This window comes from Numenius arquata, chromosome 8 (genome assembly GCF_964106895.1).
Source record: "Numenius arquata chromosome 8, bNumArq3.hap1.1, whole genome shotgun sequence".
Classification (NCBI taxonomy): Eukaryota; Metazoa; Chordata; class Aves; order Charadriiformes; family Scolopacidae; genus Numenius; species Numenius arquata.
In genome coordinates, this window is record NC_133583.1 from 6,252,904 (window position 1) to 6,275,183 (window position 22,280).

Below are 22,280 nucleotides of genomic sequence, written 5' to 3' on the forward strand. Positions count from 1 at the left end.
TAGATTTTATGAAGAACTGGTTTGTGGCATATGCTAAGCACAGAAATGAAGTGTCAAGTGTATTATTCCCACTCATCTTCGCAGTGCAGTGCATGGAGATGAGACATGACAGTGGGCTAATGCACTGCCCAAATTATTTCTTGATTCCTCAGGTCAGATTGTATTTAGCTCATAATCACCAAGTATTTAATAGCACCAGTCTGTTCCCCACACATAGTTGGCCGCTTGATGAAATTGTGGTATAAATTTGGCAGGATTTGTTTAAACAAATTAGTACAAAACATTGTGCACAGCTTACTAAAGCTCAGATTGTGTAAGAAGGTTTGTGTAAGAAGGGCAGGGAGGAATCTCCCTTGACTATATGTCTTTAAGGGCGTATGGTGGTGTGCCATCAGGCGTAACCGCAGTATTAAGTGGTACAACAACTAGCAATGAACAGGGACTCCAAAAAGTGTGGAAATGTTTTCTAATATTAAATTTTCAAACCACTGACCTTCCTGGGTGGGTCAGTGGATGAAAAGCTGTGAATGTCCATTAGGGTAAATGAGCTTAGGTTGCGTGGTCACGGGGTTAAGCACTGATGAGTTTGCAAGCCTGAGACAATAACTCTGCAGTAAATATTTAACTCATCTGGAGAGAAATGCTGCTTCATGTATTAGTTATTAGGTGCATTTGGCCTGCTGACACAAGCTTTTTGAAAGCCAAAAGGTGCCACAGAAGAGAGATCCCAACAATTCAGAAAGCCATCATCTGACAAATGGTCTTTTAAGTGTCTCTTGGGAGTAAGAGGAATTGTGACAATCAACTCAGCCCCTAACGCTTGTATTTTTCTATGAAGTAATTCTTCAGATAAACTCCCTGTTCCCTCATCCAGATCATATTGAAAGCAATGAAAAGATTCTCATTGGTTTAATTTATATTATGGTCATGCCCTAAGAGAAGAAAGATTTGCGATGTTATTGATTGCAACCTCAACAATAAAGATAATGTACGCAGTAATAAGCACTCCTAATTTTAGACTACATAGACTGTGTGGTAAATATCTGTGAATAAGCTAAATGCTTAATTTTCTCTATTAATTTGCTGTATGAGTACTAATAACCACATGAGCTAGTCTTGCTTATTTGGTTATCTATTCAAAATAATGGGTTGTGGTGGATGAGCTTTATAACACTTTTAATTGTTGTGTGGAAGCTCAAGTTGCTGCAGCAATGAAGAATTTAACTCAGCGTATAGTTGTTTAGGAGTGGCAAAACATGATGAAACTATAAAAACAATGAAAAAACACCTTTTTTTTTTTAACCACTAGACAATTAAGTACATTAATTGGAACTTTTATCTGCATGGATTATAACTGTAATGCAAATAGTAAGAACAATAATAAAAAGACCCTTCCCAGTGCTGACACAGAACTAAAAAAATCCATCTCGCAAGGAGAAAGTTATGCATGTTACACACCCTGTTTTCCTGGAAAATTTGGTGTGTGGGATCAGTTTTTTCCATTAAAGCACTTTTAGCCTATCAATGATTGCTGGATTGCATTGCATACAATGTGTTCTGCTGGTATGTATTTTACCAACCACGCATATACATGTTAGATTTTATAAAAGCCATACACAAAATGGGAATAGATAGAGGTACCCAGATAAATACAAACGAACACAGTGAGACTAGGGAAAAACCTCACTGAAAAAGCACACTCTTGATTACGTTATTCACAGAAACATATCAATGCTTATCAGTTAGATGCTTATCAAACAGACCTTATCAATGCCTATAAGTATCTAAAGGGTGGGTTGAAGGAGGAGGGAGCCAGACTCTTTTCAGTGGTTGCCAGTGAGAGGACGAGGGGCAACGGGCACAAGTTGGAACATAGGAGGTTCCACTCAAATATGAGAAAAAACTTCTTTCTGGTGAGGGTGACAGAGCCCTGGAACAGGCTGCCCAGGGAGGTTGTGGAGTCCCCTTCTCTGGAGATTTTCAAGACCTACCTGGATGCAGTCCTGAGTAACATGCTCTGACATGCTCTGGGCAATCCTGCTTCGGCAGGGGAGTTGGACTAGATGATCTCTATGGTCCCTTCCAACTCTAAAAATTCAGTGAAATATATACCACAAATATACTGGGGTGTGTGTGTGTTTCAACTTGGATCTGTATTTCAGCTCCACAAAACAGATTAGAGCAGGGAGAGGCACTTGAACCAGTCTTCAGCTTCCACTGAAAAAAACATTTAATGTGTTCAGATATATATGTGAAGTATCTTTTTATTTTGTGATTCTTAATTTTTATTTCTAACTTTTTTTTTTTTGGGGGGGGGGGGGGGGGTAGTGCCAAGAAATGCTGTAACACCAATATATGAGGACTTCTGCTCCTGACCCAGTGATTTTTTTCTCAGTGCTTCTTTTAGACTACGGGAAGACCTAGCAAGATGTTAGAGTGCTGGGAGTCCTGAAAAAATGTGAATTATTGACCAGGTAGGCTGTGAGCGCAGCAAAAGTTTAAATCCTTGTCACAAAGAATAGAAATGTCTTTTTTTTGAATTTTATGGTCGATTGAGCTAAGGTAGCTTCTGGCTTTGTTTCCACAATAACAGCCTCATCCAACTCATTGAAGTCAGTAGTGGATTTGCCATTGATCTTAAAAGGAGAGGGAAGGGCCCTAAAATCCTCAAGTAAGTGTCTTCTGAACGTTTTGTTGACAGTTACACTTCATGAAGTGTCTGCTTTATCCACCTGGTAAGAAAGATAGCTTACATTTTTTAAATTCCCTCCTGCCCTAAAAAAATAAGGAAAAAGATTAGAAATTAAATAGGAACTTGCAAATCAGGAACAGCTTTGCTCTTTCAAGAAGATGAATGAAGATGTTCTAACATGACTTATGTTCTCTTCACACCAAACTTGACAGTAAGAACAGCTGACCCTTTCTGAGAGGTCAGTTCACAGGATGCCCTGAACTTTGCATGAAGGAAATGCGATGTCTACACCAAAGCAAGAGGGACAGAATCGTCTGCTGGGGAGGATTCTGGGCTGTTATGACTCTGCTCATATTTCCTAGCCTTCCAGAAGTCTTTGTTCTGCACAGGCTTAAAATACAAAACTGTAGAATTTGTACATCATTCTTACTGTAAAACAGGAACAACCTTTTGTGACTCCTGCAAATGGTTTAATTCTAATTGAAGGACACTAAACTCCTGAAAACATGTTCATTTTTTTTTCTCTGGTATAAAGCCACCTTAAGTTTACACACTGCAGAGTGAAATATTTTATCTTAAGTATGAGCCTACTGTGGGTGGCTGTGATTTAAAATATTTAATCACCTATAGGGTCTGAGTGCATGCCTACCAGAAGCCAAAAAGCCATCTTCTAGTCATCTCTGTTTTTTATATCTCTACCTGAGAGGTAATAACAAAAGCATATTTTGCACTTCAAAATTATAACTCGCCTCTCTATTCTAGCCAAGCCTGAACTTACCAGTAAACAAACATAAAAAAGGCAAACAGCAATACTGATTTGTGTTATACGTTGTGGAAGTCATTAACTATGACTCAGGTAGCAAAACTTATACGTTCTCTCTTTGACAGTGATGACAATTTAATAGTATTTGACTCTGCTGAGTTACATGGAGCATCCTGCAGCAATGAGAGAGGTTGTTTATCAAAATGATAAACATGTTTTCATTTCCTCCTTGGCTGCATGTATGTGATCAGAAGTCTAAGGCCATCAAGAATTCACTTATTCTGGCCACCAGGCAGACATTAAGCTATTCAGGACCATCTGTGCTTGAAATGAGTTCCACTTAATGGACCTTCCTAGGGCAGGTCGGTCATAATGAATGCATGTGTGCATGAATGCATGAGCAAAGCACCGCTTAGGTGAGACTTCTTGGGTTGTTTGGCAGAGGCACAGCCGGTTGATAGATAAGATATGTCTTTCTTTTTGGGGTCATACGCCCAGTGATTTTAGAATTCAGATCCTCTGTTACATTTGCTTCTATCTCATTGTCAACACACCATGCAACCTAATCCAGTTGAAGGTTTTTGTGAGAACTTGTTCATGTTACTCACCAAAAATCAGTGATACCCAAACAACTTTATAGGCTTTGCTGGTCAAATTCTGCCCTGTCTTACACCATAAGCAACCCACCACGGGAATACGAGCAAAGGAAATTATATGGACCAATTCCATGAATATTTCCAGAGAGTCCATAAGAACTATTACTGGTTTTCCTAGCTCTGTTTATTTATAGAGCCTCAGCTAGACAGTCTGTGTTGTAGTGTTGTCATCCTCTTTGGGGTCATATACCCAGTGATGTTATCCTGATAAATGCTTAAGTATGTGCAGATGTTGCTAGACCTGGCAGATCACAGAAAACTTTAAAGAGAATTGAAGTTCTTCAGACTTCAAGCAAATGTTTAACAACGTGACAGTAAAAAAATTCTTCAGACACTTGAAGACTTTCTGAAAAAGTGCCTACAGAAATTAACGGCTAAAAAAATTTTCACTCTTGCCACCTCTTGTCTTTATATAAACATTGTACAGAAAGAAAAGGCAACCATGTGATAGCCATTTTTACATTTGCTAAAAAGAATTTGCATTTGGGGGCTGCAGTTTGAAGAGTTTGCAGTTTGAATAAGCTTTGGAAACTTCCCAGGTGTAATTAATACATTCATAAGCTTTAATCAAAATGTTTATGCCAGCTAATGTGCCAGAACTACAGACTACACTGCGCTCAGGGGAAAATACTATACTTTACTTTAAGAAATAATAAGCAACTACTATGTTACTTACAAAATAACATTTTTGCTTCTGACGGGAATATGTAACAGATGGAAAAACAAAGTCCCATGCTACTCCAGGAGCCACTTCATATGTGAACAAACAAAAGACTCCTCATAGCCACAGTGCAATTACACTCCAATTTTTGTTTTACATATAACTCTCTGACATTATCTGCTCCAGAAGGAAAAGGATCAATCAAGCCTACAGGATGCATTTTTGCACACAGAGTGTGCATTTCTATGCATGGAGAGTGACAACAGCTGCAGAGCAATCAGACAGGGCTTTGGGTTTTTACTCTTTTTTATAAGGTTGAGGGTAACTGCACCCCAGCTGCCAGAGGGCCATCAGCTCCCATGAAGCTACAAACCAGCTGAATTTGGCCCATGAGCTTTAAGTAGCACAAAGTTACCATCAAAAAATGGACCCAAGTATAAAAAGTCAGCATTAAGCCATAGTTAATTCTCTCTCATTATGATAACTGTTACAAATAGATTCATGGGCTATTCATTATATATGGAGTTAAAATAATCGTGGGAATTTGTAATGAACCGCACATACTCTGCAAGCCTCCTGGTTATATACCAGATTTTTTTTTGCCCAGTAGATCAGAACAGACTGCAGTGGTCTGTTTCCAAAATTTATATTTACATTTTCATTAATATTCAGTATTTTCATTGTTCATTATGTGGGTTATATATTATTTTCAGTTTGGGAAGGCTCTATGCAACTGCAGCAATATAAGCGATTCCCGCTGTGGGTCATTAAGTTTTAGGTTGGGATATTATTTTCTCAAATGTTGTTGCTGTGAAAGGGTTCTGGAGACACAGGGTAACTCCTCTAAAGAAAACGCTTTTTGTTTACAAAAGACCAGAACTAGTAGTTCCATGAGGAACGTGGCTAGTGAAATTTGGTTTCCTGTGGATTTGCAACTTGTGGTTCTTTTCAAACTCCTACTGAAGCTTCTTCCAGCATCTAGGTCACTTTAAAGAGTGCTTGTGGAGCTCACAGCTCAGCCGGGAGCCCACAGGACTCCTTCCTGGTGGGTGGGGCAGCATTCCCGTTTGGTTCAGCCCCAATTCCTATATCACTGGTACAGCAACCCTATTTCTAATAAGACCAGAAGAGTTACTGTCTTAGTTCGTGTTGACCCATTGCACATGTGGTCAGTCTGGAGAAGAGCTGCTGGGCAAAGCAGGTCAGCTACAGGTGGAAATTAATTTCATACTAAGCCAAAGTTTTGATAGATTCTGGAGCCAGAATTCGAAAGCTACGAGGGGCAATGTGCATTCAGCACAGGCTTCTCTGGTTATTTATGGTGCTAAAGCTAATTTTCTAAGACCAGTTTCGACACAAAAGATCATTTCCATGAAATCAAACTTTTCTACAAAAATCCATAACAAAAGATTTTCTAGAGGAAAACAATATATTTAAAATATTTTGTTCAGCAGAATGTTAATATTTCATTTGAATACTAACTCTTTTTTTTCATTTGTATTTTATTCCCATTCAGTATAATAGGGGAAGCAGGGATATGCAAAGCTCTAATTAGCACATGGATTTGTAGTCTTTTACAACTTTCTACTAATGCTCCCTACCATCAGCCACAGGAGGCTTTTTATCTGAGAGATTTACAGATTCTTATACTTACACACAGAAAAGACTCTGATCCTCAAGAACTGGTTTATTCGCAGAAATTAAAAATAAGTATTTTTTGTAAAGGAGAAACGGCACGGATTTTACTCTTGAATTCACAAAGAAAACCCAGAGCACACCAGTGTATGAGATGTGGGTGGATCTAGGGCAGGCTTATGGATTTCCATATCAAACCAATATACACACTAGAGAATAGGTCTTTCTACTAAAGAGCCTTGCAAATTGATCTCCTGAGAAATTTGCACAGGACCTTATTCTTATGCATATTTAAAAAAAAAAAAAAAACCAACAAAAAACCAAAAAACCCCTCTTAAAGATGAATCAAAGGAAAAATGGTATCCAGAAAAACAAGGCAGTCTTCTAGCAACTACTGCCTCTGGCACATTGCATCTCAAACGGCAGCGCAATAACCAGCTCGGCTGAGGCATTCCAGAGGACAACAGGGCACGAGTGGCTGGAGAGGAATGCTGATGAGGAATCTGCTTCTGGCTGTTACTGAAGCAGAGTTACGGGTACTTTTAATTATGATTTTGCATGCACGTGTACAGTATACCCAAACACAAAAGTGAGAGAGTTTATGAGAAAATCCCACCTGTTGTGTGTGTGTGCTGGCCCCAACAGGCAGCAGAGCCGAGGCAATCAGGCAGAGCCGCCTGCAGAGGACCGCGCACAAACCCCACACGTTTGATTGCTTTTTTGTCACAGGGAGTATTGAAAGTGAACTGTAATAGGTACTATTAGCATTCTTGTATTGACGAACTACAAAAAGCAGATATGTAACCCATGAGGCAGCCAAGAATCCAATGTTCTCTGAGTGGGGATAGCTTCAGTCTTTTAATGAGAATTTTTTTACTTCAAAGGGAGATCAACTTCGAGCAACTTTGAGAAATGGAGGTTAGAAATTAGAAGTTTTGGTGGGATTTACAGCTCTGGAATGCCATTAAGAGATGTATATGAAGAGGCAGGACTTTGAAAATTCAGAAAGAGAAGAATGTTATTTTTGAGAAATAATTTAAGTTCCATATCAAAAAGTAATAGACATTATTACTCTCAATTTCATTGACTTTTAGGGAGATATGACACTCCTAAAGGTCTATATAATTTGTAAATGGGATTTTTTTGGTCTAAATGATGTAGACCTAGTAAGACTGAGCATAAAATCTGGAAGTATCTTTAAAAAATCTCACCCTTAGTCACTTGTGTGGTTTGGAAAATTTAATATTTGAATCGTCAGAGAAGATAAAAAAAAAACCACTTTGGGCAAAATAGGTGTAATATGCCTGCATTGAAGCAGTGCTGCTCCTATAACTTAAACTGCAGGCAGTAGAATAAAACTAGAGATTAAAAAGACCTACTATGCTGTTCTGATCGTTGCTTTGCAGCTGCACAATTCTTCCCCAGAACAAATTTTCTAGGTAACAAAGCTGTGAGAAATGAACATTTCTGCTGCAGAGCAGAAATGAACATTTCTAATATTGGCACCTCTAGTTCCTTGTCAGAGCGCAGTGAAAATCCAAAGTGGAATTAGGCCTGAAAATATCCTAACAACAAAATTTGGGCGAACCACAGAATATTGTTCTTAGGGCATCAAAACGTTGCTCTTCTAAATGCTGCCAGCAAAAGGCATCCAAAGAATGGATGTTAAGTTAAATGAGTCTTAGAAAAGGCACACAATGAGAGAAAGATAGGATAACTCTCTTTTCAGATGGAATAATTAGACTGATAAGAAATATGTGATTTAGGCACAGCTGCTGATGAGAAATGAATATAGAAGTGTGCATGAGAAGTAGTTAACTAGGAAAGGATTTAGAAATTATTCTATGTCAACCATGCGAGCACTGTTTGGTCCTGCCAGAGTCTCGCTCTTGCCCAACAGGCTTTGCCCAAGCACCTTGACGTTTCCGGTTCTCTAAAGCTGCCTAATCCTTTTATTAAATGCCTTTATCTTCAGCCTGCTCTCCAAATTGGGAAGCTTTATTACTTTTCCCATCAACCTCAAAAAAGACCTGAAATTGCTTATTACACTCATAACATAACCTTTATTGTTTCATATGATACACGAAAATCTCGCACTTTTAGGGTTTCTGTTAAATATTCATAAATAAGTCTACTGATTACAAAGAAGATCAGCAATAACCAACTTCAAAATCCAGGCTTGCAGTCGAGACAAAATGATGGAAAAGCAGAATGATGCTGTTCTCTACAGTTTGTCTTTTGATATGATTGCTGCAGATAAATTCGTCCCCAGATAATTTTATCCACTAAGGTGATTAGCCTATGGAGAGTCTATCATATGTTTATTGAGCAGAGTAACATAGTTTATGGTAATACTCTTGTCATGCTTTATAAATATGAGAGGTGGTTTTTATGAAGTAGTTAGATAAGGGGTGGTGAAAGTAATGTGATCCATAAAGAATGTACAGTGATGAAGAGCTAGGATTGCAGAGATGCTATAGACAGACTGATATAGAGAATTATACCCAGTGCAGAAGCTGCATTAATCTTCCGAAGAATGGCAATAAATAAAATAACAAGGAGGAACAGGACTAAAAGAATTTGGTGAATATATAATACTAGGATGTTATGGTGGGATCAAATGAAGATATTTTGAATAAGATGAGTTATCTTGCTATAGCGGCAGTAACATTTTCATCAGTGGAATTGACCACGTGTTACGAAATCCACGAAAAGGAAAACAAAAGACCATGAGTTACAGCATGTGTAATGAAAATGTCACTGTACAGGTGCTGTGTGCCACGAGCAGCAGCAGTAAATTCTATACTCTGCTGCAGCAAAGCAATGTCAAGCAATCATTCCTCAGTCATTTTTCACTGGACAAGTGTGCACATTATCCCACCCCATATATTCCTAGAGTCACTCACACCATGACCACCAGCAGCTGGTCCTACATTTGAGTAGAAAATGATACCTTTGCCAGGAACTGACTGTTCAAAGGTACAGAATGGCAGAGGAAGGAACTGAAGGAACAGAAGCAATCAGTTGTTTTTGCATGGAAAGCGTTTTACACTGCATATATTATCCATAGCAGAAGAACCTGGTAGTCTCTGGGCTGAGGAATTTATAGCATGCTCATTACTGAACTTTATTTAGCTTCAAGCACAGTCAAACACTTCAGTAAATGTTACAGACTGGATATGTGAACAGCGATATTTTAATTTTCAGGCTACTATATTATGGTTATAAATTAACAAGTTAAAAAATTTCTCCCTCAAAATAATTCATTTCATCCAGACCCAAGCATGATTAAGCTGTTTTACAACTGGTCAGGACCAAACCGTGTCTGAGGAAGAGGGAGGGAAACAGAGGATGATCTTGGATTCAGACCTTACTGTTCTCAAAATTTAACACTTCATACGGTCACTTTTAGGGGGAGCTTTAGTGGAAGGGTGGTTGCCTCCTCCCCACCAAAATTTAAGGGAGAGGACAATGACAATATTTTATTTCCTGATAACTTTTGGTTTCTTCTATTTTCTGCTTTTTGTTTTGTTTCAATGACATTCATCTCAAACAAAACAAGTCTGACTGATTTTCTCTTTTTCCAAAACACTTCAAACGTTCCCAAGACCTCCTTCCCCCTACATTTTCCCACAGTCACTATCCTGAGCTGCCTTTTTTTGCATGAGTCTCCATGTTTTGACGTCTCTCTCCTCCCTGTTTCTGTTGATGAGCAATATTTTATTTCCTGTCACCTTGATTTGCTCTGTCTTTCCGCTCCAGCTCTCAGCATACAATTGTAACCATGATTTATTCTGGTTCCCCTCTCTCTCTCTATTTTTACCTTTTTTTTTTGTAACTGCATTGAATGTTTCTCTCTTTGACAATTTCTTTCTCGTCTCTCTTGAAGCTCCTGGTGAACAACACAATGCAGTACTACCTCCTAATAATTGATCATCTGGCTCCTGCTCAGATTTGTACTGCTTCTTTGAATACATGTGCAATTCAGTTCACTCTGTTCCCTCATAATATGAATAAAAAGGACTGCATACTTGAGTGGGAATACATGAAGTCTAGTGAGCAAATAATTTCCTACTTTGAAAGCAACGTGTGATACATTACAGCATTGGCTTAAAATTCATATTAATTTATTTTTTATTAGTTAAACAGTAGCAGTGTGCTGGGAGCTCTTTAGTTAGCAGAACCAAAGCGGCCAGGCAGAAAATACATTTATTTTTCTCTTTCCTGTTTACCCTTGGTAACGATCAGTGTTCATCCCAATACTATCTCTGAGAATTTAGAGTGGGCTTTTTTAAATTAAAGTTGGTTTTTAAACAGATTTATTTATTTAAAATTTACGCTTCACTGGCAAACATCAATAAATTTCAATTCAAGATGAAATCCCTATGTCTTGGGGTGGGGTGTGTGTGTGTTATAATTCATGTAACTCAACTACTTTTACCTAATGATTTCCAGTTTCTTTCCTGTACAGTACTACAGTCAAGAAACATTATGACACACTCATATCCTCATCAAAAAGGGCAAAGTATCTTGAAAGCTGAAGTCCAGACAGAGAAGGAAATTGGAAATTACTTGAACTATGTCTCTTATGATCACGAAGCAACCATTTTACATTAAAAAACCAATATATTCAACTTTTAGTCCAAAACAATCCAAACAATATATTTCAAGACAATCATGAAAAAAAATTAATATATGCATATGTCCTTATGCATGTGCTGCAACTTCCTAAGGAAAAGCAGCTGGTCTAACGCTCTGCAGATGCTGTGCCAAGTGCCACACCACATGCAAATGGTTCTTCTCCCGATTCTGCTTAGACTTTTCCTGATACATGTCCAGCTTTCTCCACTTTCAAGCTCGTTAGAAAAACATCATTTAATTCAACTCCAAATGTTTTTCTTCAGGTAGCTCAGGTTTAAGTGCTATCCCATGGGTTCATGTGCACTGGATGTGTGGCTCCAGGTGAGCCCCACCAGAGAAACTACCCTAATGCTCTGAACCCTCGTTTCAGCTACCCGAATTTCCAATCTTGAAACTTTTGGATAATTTTGGATATAAACTGGGCTCTCATTACAAAATTAAAAAAAAAAAAAAAAGAGAAATGACTGCAAACTAGAAATAGGGCATCTCTGCCAACTCTTTCTAATAGAGTGTTGGAAATTAGAAGCAGAGGAGGTCATCTTGCCCAGTCCTTTCCCAGTATCAAAATGTTTCCCTCTGCACACTCATGAGCATCTTGCTCAATTTATTTTCACATTATTTAAGCAATTGGGCTTCTGCTGGTGCAACAGGGGATCCTTTGAAGATACCGTTCTAGCGTTTAATGTGATCTACCATTGGGCTGAACAGCAAAAAAATGTTCTGTGTTTTCTTTTGCTCAGTTTTCCTCATTAACCCTAATTGTAATGCTATGACCAACTGAACACAACTATTCCCTATTCTATGTTTACAGATGTCAGATACGTTTTAGATGGTCATCGCATCCCCCATCATCATTATCACCACTTAGCCAAGCTGTGCATTTGCTGCTTCTCTTCATCTTTCTTCATAAGCCTGCTTCCATCACCTTAATTATGACTAGAGCTCTTCTCTGCATCATTGACATCACTGGAACTGATATTTTTAAGCTTCCACTATATAACAATAACATTATTATTAACAGTGATAGAAATTCTGTGCTCTTAAGTTGATGACTATTATTATTGCTATTTAAGAGAGGAAATCTGCCCTGTTTTCCCAACCCAGCATTTATCTCTAGTCTGCTCTTCAGTACTGATAACTAAAACATAGACAACCAACACGAGTTATTCAAGTTTCAAAAATATTTGAGCATCAGTGTATAAACTATCAGATACACAAGCATTTATCTATTACTGCTTAGGCACATAGGCACTATGGAGATAGACAAGGAATGAAAAACAAGAGAGAGATAGAAACAGAGACAGATGCTATGTAATAGAAAATCTAGCCAACAGTCTGGGTGTGGAAGAGGAATGCCATATCTAATTGAAATGGCGCTCTGTGCTTTCCAGCAGTGTTCTCAACAAGGAGAGAGACTATTACCTCCTGCTCTTTGAGAAAATGCCATTGCTTTCCTATTTTTTTCATGCCCACTGTAGCAGCTAGCAATTTTCCATCATTAATACTTGAATACTTCTTTTCCCCAGATATATTATTTCACATTTTTCTAGTTCCGTTCACATTGTTTCCTGGGCCTACAAATTTTTCTGATCCTTTTTATTATGAGTCTTGGACTTCAGTGACATCTGTCATAACATATATTTTAATATCACTGGTAAAAGGGCAGAGGCCCTTTTTTCTATGAGGCACAACATGGATAAAGCAGTAAAGCAGTCCCCAAAAAATTATTTCAAAACTTGAATGTAATGATGAAAGTGAGTTTTTGCTTAGCAGAAAACTAAACTAACACTTGCAATGCCTCTGTGGCCCAAAACGGAGTAAGGGGAACAGAGTTTCAAGCCCAATCTGCTAAGATCCAGCACTGTAAAGATGTTATTTTTCCTTTTTTTCCAAAAAGAGTCTTCTCCTTACTGCTATCAAACTGCAATGAGGGAATTTAACCCTGCAGCCAGGGAAACTACTGACTTTCCACTGAACAAACAAAAATGTAATATCAGAAATACCTTTAAGGCAGGCTTGGTTGACAAACAGGTGTTCTCTCTGCAAGACAGTTTTCTTATTGATCTGTGCTAACATCTTGCAGAAGTGAACAATCTCATTGCCATGTCAAAGGCTAACCATCTGTGAACAAGTAATGCAGCCAGAAAATCCATGTTGCTGCAATAATAGCTTTAGGACGTGGGTCTTATTTCAATCACTTGAAAAAGAAGTCCATAGAAAACATCTAAAAAATTCTTTTTCTGACAAATTAGTGTATCTAGAAAAATACTTTCACTTACACAAATTTAATCTAAATAAATTACAATAATTTACATACTCTATCAAGCAGGTAAGCTACTGAAATAATTGGAAAGTTCATTTATTCCATTCCCTCCTTTGATACTGCAATCACCTGCTCACAGTCTCATGCATCACAGCCCTTCTCTTATTTAGAAAGCATAATTCTCTCTGTGGGACAAATTACCTCTTCAATATCTGAATATATATGTTAATACTTTCAGGATCAGATACTTATTTTCACATCAATAAACAATATTCAGCCATACTGGAACCAGAATTTTAGACTTAAAGACCATTCTGAGGGACTGATATGCAAGCACAGGATCATATTGAGACAGACTAGTGAATTAATGGTGCTGGAACAGAAATCTTATGGCAGGACTCTCTCAGACCAGGAGACGGTCTTGTGAGAAATTTTCTGGCTCAGTGAGATAGCACCAGGCCCTAAATAACTGTCATGTCAGAAGATTCTGTGGCTGCTGGGCACAGGTTTTGAATAAGGGATTTAATAATCCGATTGCTCCCTTAAAAACATGAACCAGGAGCTTCCTTATATTAAGGTCACGAATTATTATTGCTGTTGTTGTTGTTATTATTATTATTATCTGCCTTTGAGAAGTTAATGGACATTGTCCAGTCTCTGAATGTTATGTGTATGGTTTTATCATTTAAAAATCTAAGGTTCTGGCTAGATCTGGAAGGCTTAAATTTGTCCTCCTGCTCACTAGTTATGCTTGGGGAACAGCCTCACGGAGTACGACCAGTGGAGCATCCAGGAACAACTGTGGTTCCCATTCTCCTGATGATGACCTGCAAGGAACGAAGATGAGCACATGGTTTCTTCCACCCAGCCAAGACTGATAAGAGCACTTGGTCCAGTTGTTTCACTGGTACAGTTGAATACTAAAATGTTTGGCATAGCTAGCAACTAGTGAAGTGCAAATTTCTGTACCTTCCGTTTACATCTAAGATAATGGTGTCAGTGTAGAAGGCATGGAGCAGAAAGTGCATGGACTTGCAACATTTGAGCTCCTGAGCTCCTGGTCCAGAGCTGCAGCAGAAGCAGAGTCAGGGAGGGAATCCTTAACCCCACGGCTTTTCATTTCAGTGCACAGCACAAGAGAAAGCTGGGCTGGGAAGAGGCACAATGGGACACAGCTGCCCCAAATTTCCTATTCTCCTTCCCTGCTTTGTTCATTCATGTTTCCATTGCAGCAATCAAAAGCCTATCATCCCCAGCCAATGCAGGCAAGCTGGCTGTGAGGTCTATTCAATTGGTGCATAAATATTCCACTGCTTGCTGCTTTCCAAACAGATCAAATCTCCCGGGCATTTGTGGTCTCCTCCACACTATCACTATTTTGTTGACTTGTTTCAGCTGAAAATTTGCACGATCTTGAAGCATTGATTCCAATCCTTTTTAAACCAGGCTGGATAAAGAAAGTATTGTAGAGCTTGTCAATAGAAAAAAACTACTGCAGAGCGCTACAATAGAAAATAGAAAATACTGCACTGTCAGTAATTCAGCAAACTCATGGTTCTCTCTTCTTGGGCTCTTTCAACCCAAAACCTCAAAACCAACCAATTGGCACTTCTTGATGTATATTTGCATACTTGTTTACTTTTCAAAGTAATTAGCTTTTAAAGTATTACCAGGGAGCTGAACAAATGTACCGTATAGTTCCAAAAACAATACAAGAGAAACTGTTTGCATTTGAATGAATTTACTTTGCCGGTACCATGCATGTATCAGCCGAGTGAACACTTAATGTTGAACATTAATTATACAAACAAAAGAAATGGCGCAAAGCTGTTATCTCTGTTAGTTTTCTTCCAAGATTAATCCTTGTTTATGTTAGAGGTTTTGTCCCCTAAATAAATTACTAACTGTGACTGCTTCAAAAGGGTTGATATTTAAGATGATTGAAAATATGCACTGATCAATGCCTTAGACAAACAAGCTCTTAGCTGTTGATGTTCACTCACTGACCCTCAGTCAGTAAGAAATGCTTTTTATCATGCTGTGAATTTCATCAGACGGTCATCAGCATGATGGACTGATGATAGCTCTGCTCCCTTCTGGCCAGTTATCTAACATATGGGCTTTCCAGTCAACTGCTCTTGGTTTTATGGCTTTGTTTCCAATCCTCAAGAGGCAGAGTGTGAGCACTTGGGCATCAGAACAAAGCAAAAAAAGAAATGTGTAAAACTGCATTGAAATTTCTTGAACAAATCCAGATTTAGTTAAACTGAATGTTTAAGCTAAACTCCCCAGATACTTTTGGCTGTTGATCTAAAAAAAAAAAAAAAGAGAGAGAGAAAAGTCATTTTGGCAAAAGATGATGGCAATCATCTTCTCAAAAGATGAAGACTGCAAATGTAAATGGCAAGAGATGAAATAAAATCTCCTGTTTTGGCCAAATTCCCTTGGGTAGGAATGAAAAAGTGTCCTAAGAAAACTCCAGTCACTTCACAAAGTAGCAGCATTTCACCAAGATTATTTTCCGAGAAGAAACTAATCCCATAAAATAACAAGGTCTAGTTACTAGCTGCCACCCTGAAGATTTCTCAAATTAATGCAGTTATGTAAAGAATGTGCTTTCTCTCTTATTTGTAGAGGTCTGAGATTTTAATATGGAAGCCACTACTAGAGAAGGGTAAAAATGGGATCTTATAATTAATTCAAAATTCACAAAGAAAAAATAATCTGCAAGAAAGTACATATATATCTTCAAGGGAAGGTTCATAATTCTATGTTTAAAAAACTTTTGAACATACTTTTATTCTCTCAGGAACAGTAAATGGCAGTTGTAAGGACAGCTGCTATACATGACAGTCTTCTGAACAGCTGATCTGACATATAACAGCAATTCCGCAGCGCTCAGCCTGCATACGATGTTAGCACTTAACTCCTGTGAACAAGGCAGTTCTCCACTGACCCTGCTAGCTAAAAGAATAACTAAATTAAATTTTTTCCACAGTAGCTGCTGATTTTGGGTGTCTACTTGGAGATGTGCTAAGTGACCTGAGTGCTAGAAAAGGTTAAAGATAAATATGCTGAAAACCGGGCACCTTTCAGAAACACAGTCCTCCAAGATCACTTGCTATTCTGGAAAGTGTTTGCCTTAGGTCTGCCTTTATTCATAATGAAGCCAATAAACATTTGTTAACAAAACTCAGTAAATAACAATATAAAGTGAATAAAAGAGGACAAAAAGTCAACGGCAACTCATTAACACAAACCCCAAAGCCCCATATGAGAAGATTAGATTTGCTCAACTGTAAAAAGTAAATATTAAACTGGCAGTGACTAATATTAGTTAAGAACAAAATTTGAATATTTTTTACCAAAATAAGAGTGACTTTCTGGAAAAGACTATTATTAGGAGTTCTGAACAAGAGGTGTGGTTTGAAATGATGTGTAATCAGGGTACTGCTGCTACATGTCAGGGACATAAATTTTCACGTTGTCTTCCAGTACCAAATCCAGGAGTTATGACAGAATATGCAGTTGAAGGTTCAAACATATAACGGAGACTTTCTCACACAAGGCACATAAACTGAAAGTTTTCCATGAGTTCACGAAGTTGTTAGAGAAGCGAATGGAAGAAAAAATTTTTTAAGAATTACTAAACACAATCCCTGACTCACAAACTACAGAAAACTGGGAAGGTCTAGGGGTAAACTCTCCCCATCTGTTTATCACTCCTGTACTCTGCCTTAGCATGTGCTGTGACTGCTGTTGGAGACAAGATACTGGATTCCTTGCCTGACCCAGTATGGTTGCTATTATATTCCTAGAGATTGTCCCGACATCCTGGAGGTCATCTGAAGATAGTAACCCACTGAAAAGCAGCACCAAGTTATTTAGGTATCCCTAACATAAATCATATATTGGGAATTTCATAACCATTTGCAGGGCTTCCATTTCCATTATTTCTGTTCTTATCCTGAGACAATCTCCTTCATGTTTCCATCTCCTGTATTCTCTTTGTACTCAAACTACATCAGTTTTGACGTGCTCTCTCAAAAGAAGACCTGTACTATGAAATGCCATCAGAAATACACACTGGAAGTTTTATTTATTTCATTCATCATCTGACAGCCTGCTTTGCAGATCCTTGTCCAGAGTCACTGCTACAGGACAGAACAAGGAAGGAAATGTCAAAGTTGTCAGGCACATTCCCCAAATATCCCCCAATTCTTTGATTTCTGCTGCTAGCCACTCCCTCTGCAAAACATCTTTGTGCTGAGGCTTCAAGATAAAGATGAATCTCCCATCCATCCGGGAAATCCTCAGAGTGTCCCAGGGTCACTGCTAAATGGCCCTTAAACATGTACGAACCTGGAACATAAAATACTGCCAAACTAGATCAGAACAATTGTCCATCATCTGTTCTGTACTCATTCTGACAGATGAAACACAAAGGGCTTCAAAGGAACATTAAAGAAGCCCATAAATGGGACAATTACAATATAGCCCGCTTACACATTTATATCCTGGGGAACAAGAGCTCCTATTCCTTTGGAGACACTTTTCATCCTATGCAAAGTCACGATCTTGAAATGATCGAGCAAAATATCCATATTATTTTATGTCCCTGGTACTACTTACTAGTATGCAGTGCATTTCATATACATCACACGTAGTGTTAACAAATATTTTAAAGCTAGGTCTCTACATCAGTTTCTTAAATTTCTTGAGTGTCTGCACTCATTCATTAAGAGAGCTGCAAGTAGAACTTTTCTGCTGTTTGGTTTCATGCCTCTTTGTGAGTTTTTCTCTACCATATGTTGTCACTGACACATCAATTTTTGCTCATATAAAGCTATTTCCTTGCCTCTCAAACCTATTATATGGCTCCTCTTTTAGTTTTCACTGGTGCTTTGGACTTGATGATGTAAAAAAGAATGGGATGTAAATCCATCAGTAGACAATCTTAAATTCTCATAATGACATTCAAAAATTCAGTACTCAATACAGTATTTCCCACCCCATTTTTATCCTAGTGTGCTGGAGCAAGCATTTCAGTAGTCACCAGTTTGGGCTCATCTATTTCATTTTGACAATTTTTTTTCTCCAATAACCAATGTTTTTATAATAAATCATCCTCTGCAGTTTCACCAGATGGGTGATTTTTCCCTCACCACTAGAAGAGCAGTAGGGCCCATGGCGACTCAGCCCTGGGACTATTCTAGCTCTGCTTTCTAGTAATTCTTGGCCTCTTTCTCTATTTTCTTCCTATCCTCTCGGGCTTGAACTCCTGTTACACTATTCTGCAGTCTCTGCTAGCCCCTAGAAACAATTCACCACACGTTCCCCTGGGTGCTCTTGTCTCTCTGCAGTTTACATCTTGACACAATCATCTTCCCTAGTTCTTCACTTACACAATCCTTCACGGATCCATTATTCATTTTCAGAGCAGAATGTTGCTAACCACATCACACATTGGATCATGTTAACTACAGTGCACAATGAGCAGATGTTCTGCTCAGGAGATGAATCAGGTCTTTGAATTGAGTAGTTAGGATTTAATTAGAGTCCAGTACTGTGAGGGACATCCACAAGGACTAGCTTTAGCTCAGAGGTGATTAAGTGGGACTTTACATGCCCATCTCCCTCCATTGAATATAAAGGGAGAACAATGCCTCAAGGCTAAAATTACCCTTTGTGATTTCCCTCCTGTGTATATATTTTTTGTTTTATTTTTCCTGCTTTTATCAACACTGGAAATCATCTGCCCTTTTAATACCCATTCATCTAGTTTTCTTAGTCCTTGTGAAACTCTTTGTCATGTTCTCCATCACTCAAGACTGTCAACTGTATCAGTCTAAGTCAAGTCTCTTCACATGCTTCACCAAAAAAAAAATTTATGCCATACTTTTCCAGACTTGCCAGCTCATTGCCCAAACCTTTAGTAAATCTAATTTATGGTAAACACATCTCTTAGTGCTAGTTAATTAACATTAAAAAAACCCAAATATTTCTGTGTACCCCTGGAAATACTTGAAGGAAGCGTTAGCACATTAAAGGCATTGCTGAAGATAATTCCATTATTTGCACAGTCCTGCAGCATGTACACAGTTATATGAGCATTATATATGGGACCAGTGCTGTTCAACATCTTTGTCGGAGACATGGACAGTGGGATAGAGTGCACCCTCAGCAAGTTTTCTGACGACACCAAGCTTGGTGGCGCGGTTGACACGCTGGAGGGAAGGGATGCCATCCAGAGGGACCTAGACAGGCTTGAGAGATGGGCTCGTGCAAATCGCATGAAGTTCAACCAGGCCAAATGCAGGGTCCTGCACCTGGGACGTGGCAATCCCACGCACAAATACAGGTTGGGCAGAGAATGGCTGGAGAGCAGCCCTGAGGAGAAGGACTCGGGGGTGTTGGTGGATGAGAAGCCCAACATGAGCCGGCAGTGCACACTGCCAGCCCAGAAAGCCAACCGCATCCTGGGCTGCATCAAGAGAAATGTGGCCAGCAGGTTGCGGGAGGGGATTCTACCCCTCTACTTTGTGCTCGTGAGACCCCACCCAGAATACTATATCCAGCTTTGGAGTCCTCAACACAGGAAGGACATGGACCTGTTGGAACGGGTCCAGCGGAGGGCCATGAAGATGATCAGAGGGATGGAGCACCTCCCCTGTGAAGACAGGCTGAAAGAGCTGGGGTTGTTCAGCCTGGAGAAGAGAAGGCTCTGGGGAGACCTCATAGCAGCCTTCCAATATCTGAAGCGAGCCTACAGGAGAGCCGGAGAGGGACTCTTTGGCAGGAAGTGTACTGACAGGACAAGGGGTAATGGTTTTAAATTGGAAGAGGGGAGATTTAGACTAGATATTAGGAGGAAATTCTTTCCTGTAAGGGTAGTGAAGCACTGGAACAGGTTGCCCAGGGAAGTTGTGGGTGCCCCATCCCTGGAAGTGTTTAAGGCCAGGCTGGATGGGGCTTTGAGCAACCTGCTCTAGTGGAGGTGTCCCTGCCCATGGCAGGGGGGTTGGAACTTGATGATCTTTAAGGTCCCTTCCAACTCTAACCATTCTATGATTATTTCTCTTTACATTGTCCTGGCTACTTAAACATAAGGAGGTCTTAATTTTAAGAGTGGTCTGCATGCAGTGTGAAAGAACTTCATATTACAGCACAGACCACAAACCACACACACTTTTTAGCAGCGGTTGTGCACATCAGCCTGTAAAAACTCTAGATGCGCATGCACAGAGTGGGCAATTGTGCACATCAGCACCCATCCAGGTCTACAACCATCAGTGCTGAGCATGCCTGACTGTGGTCCGAGTGCAGATATAAGGAGTTTTCCATGTTATACCCATAGGGCCTATTACAGAAAATCTGTGTTCATTAGGGATGAGGAGTACATTTTTTCTATATTTTTTCAGAGCATTAAAATATGTTCCGTAATATATTTTTAGCTCAGTTCATTAAATACACGAACAAACATGCTCACATATCTATAATTCCACTAGGCTACTCTTACAGTAATGCTAAGCAATATTAAACACTGTGTACTGCATATTTTGTGTTTTACTGTTACTGCCTTGAGCTTCACAAACTTAATTGCCAGAGTGACAATATTTCAGACAGAGTTGTGAATTGAGACCGTCATTGGAAGGCTACTTATTACATCTGAAGTCGTGGAGGGCACATCGTTGACATCAGGGGGTTTGTGTGGAAGTGTTAGAATTTTATTCATGGAAAGCCACTTCTGCTGAATACCATCCATGCCTACAAGGTATCATATGTCACTAAGGGATATGTCAAGGTCTTTCTACTACACTGCTCGATTTTTGATGCCAATCACCAAAGAGCGATTGGAGAAAAGGCAAAACGCTATCACACTTGTATATGGGTTTTAAAACATACTTTAGTGTGGATAGAGATGTTGATTCCCTTTCCCAAATACAGGTTAATGCCCTTATGCTTGGGCCTTTTCAGAAACTAGCTCCTGTCCACTTTGATTTTTCCTTTGATTACAGCACGTCACACACACATCAGTTTAACTGAACACTGATAAATGCCTGTAGCTCAGCTACAGTAATGGAGGTATTTCTTCATTCCTGTACCTACTATTATCAAAATAACTATTGGGTGTCTAAACATAGTTCACAGGTAAAACAGAAGGGAAAAGCCATCTCTTTGATAACACAGTAGAATCAATAGCAATAATTAACTAATCAGATGGTAATAACATACAGAAGAAGTGGACTGGAGAGAGAAAAAAGCTGAAGTTCAGATTCAGCAGCATCAGGAATTTGAAGAATATAGAGTTTTCTGTCTCTGGCTCAGCTCTCACTCACTCTGAATTTCCCCAGCTATTCCAAGCATATGTAGCAAAAACCACTAAAGTACCTTTCTAAGGTGCTTCTCAGGAATACATGTAGCTGAAAAGAAACCGAACTCATCAAGACAGCTTACAGTGGTAAAGTTCACAACAGATTTGGTCCCTGTATGCCAAAATCTCAAGGCAAAATCCTGGTCCCACTGAAGAAATTGCAAATGTAGACAGGACTTCACTCTACCTGCTTAATTATTTAAACTGAAAATTGCCTTATTTATGCAATGTGGACTGCAGAAAATTAATCTGCCTTCATTTTGTCTATGCAGCCTTTTTCCAGCCTCTGATGAAGGATTCCAACCTCTAAATGCAAGAGTGTAAGTGGAATTTGAAAGTTAATTTTGTGGAATTGTTCCTTTCTCCCCTGTTCAGGGCTGTAAATGATTCAATTACTAGGACATCATCAAAAAGTCTCTGAAGTTTACCTACCATGCTCCCAGGAATCCAGGTCTTTCCTTAGTTAATTTTGTCATACAGAAGTATCTTTCCGTATGTGTTAACCTCCAAGATTGGATGGGTTTATTGTTTTCATTTTCTAGCAAAATAGTTCAAGGAAGGGAAAGGCAGGATGAAATAAAACTTTCAAAGAAAC

At 39.0% G+C, this 22,280-nt stretch overlaps 1 protein-coding gene across 2 annotated transcripts in view; it reads right to left on the bottom strand.

Moving 5' to 3' along the window:
- Positions 1 to 22,280, bottom strand: part of TAFA1 (TAFA chemokine like family member 1) — a 225,182-nt gene that overhangs the window by 46,226 nt on the left and 156,676 nt on the right. The window lies entirely within an intron of this gene.